The following is a 1,630-nucleotide window of genomic DNA, read 5'->3' on the forward strand; positions in this document are numbered from 1 at the left end:
ACCCGTATTTGAGCACTTCTCAGTGCATGAGATTTCTTTGCCTAATTGCCACTTCTCCAGCCTGTGTGCACTGCCATTTTCATGACGGAAAATGTAGGGCCTGGTCCAGAGCCTGGCCCAGAGTTGGCCCCAAAAACACATTAGTTGGAAATATTGACACTAACTGTAACATCCTGGGGATTCAACATCACCCCAACAGTCAGCTCATGACATCCTTTGAGAACAAGTCCCAATTTTACCCTGACCTCAGCCCATCTTTCTGGAATCTCATTTGCATGGCAGGCTATACGCTGCCCCAGCTGGATTATAAAGTTGATCAAGAGTGGAGCATTTACCATAGCTCACTGGTTCAGAGGCAATTTAATGTCACCCTGGTAAGCCTGTCTAAATTCCTTCCTGTCAGCTCTCTTTCACCTAGAAATATTTTTTTTTCTGTAGGTTATGAGATAAAAGATCACATATCCACAGAGGAAAACATAGCCTTTGATAGGACGCCAAATAATTTATGTTTGGCCATTTCAGCAAATTGCCCCTTGGTTGTTGAAAACACAGTCCTTCACTTTGCTCCATAAAGCCTGGTGTAGTAGGATAAGCACCTGCTATGGACCTAGAAAGACCTGAATTCAAGTCCTGTGAGGTCTTGAACAAGTCTGCCCAACTTCTGAGAGCTTTGATTCCCATATCTGTGATGCTTATCTTGCAGATTGGTTGAGAGTTTAGAAAAGTAATTGCCTGATACACTACACCTGCTCAACAGCATGCACTTATCATTTCCTTTTGCCAGGGGAAGGGGACAGAGGGTAGGCAGTGCTGATGTCTGTTTTGTTTAATGCTGTGTGATTTGCACTCAATGTGGGGACATGGAAAGTTCTGGCATCTGCTGCATTGACTCAGGACTGAGGAGGTCAGCAGGAGTACAGGCACCTGAAAGAGTGAAAAGCCATAGTATGGCCCTGAGAGGGACTGTCACAGAAAGTAGGAGCCTCTGAATGGTGAGCCAAAAGACAGAAGACTGAGCTTCTCTCCCATCAATACCATCTGCACTTACATTACTCTTGTGGCAGATAGAACTGAGAATATGACTGAGACCCCTGCTCTGTCCTCTGCCTTCAAGAGAGCGTGGCTGTATCCTAACCACTGAGAAGTAGGCTGTTAGGTAGACTTTTCCAGGGAGGGAGAAGGAAAAGGGTTGGGGCCTGTAAACTTATAAACCAGACTGGAAGCTCCTTAAAGGCAGGAACTATGTCTGTATGGTCACCATTGAATTCTTAGCACTGAGCCTGACACATAGGAGACATTCAATATCTGTTTAATCCAAGCCAAGTTGTATGTAGATTTTTTTCCATCCATCCATCCATCTGACACCTATTTGCTAAGGGCATACTCTGTCCTTGGTACTAGATTGGGTTGGGTTTATAGAGACAAAGTCAGCCTCTTATAGCTCACAGCCTAAGCAAGGGAGACAGCCATGGGTAACCCATAGTACCACTGGGGACCAAATTTTCTGATAGAGAGGAGCCCTAGGAGCATGAGGTAGGCATTCAACTTGTGGAAGGTAGAGAAAGACAAAAATAATTCTGAAGGAAGGGCAGGAAAATCAAATAAAGACATAGGTCATCTAGTTCAAAGC

Source organism: Symphalangus syndactylus, chromosome 7, assembly GCF_028878055.3.
Source record: "Symphalangus syndactylus isolate Jambi chromosome 7, NHGRI_mSymSyn1-v2.1_pri, whole genome shotgun sequence".
In the NCBI taxonomy this organism is placed as follows: domain Eukaryota; kingdom Metazoa; phylum Chordata; class Mammalia; order Primates; family Hylobatidae; genus Symphalangus; species Symphalangus syndactylus.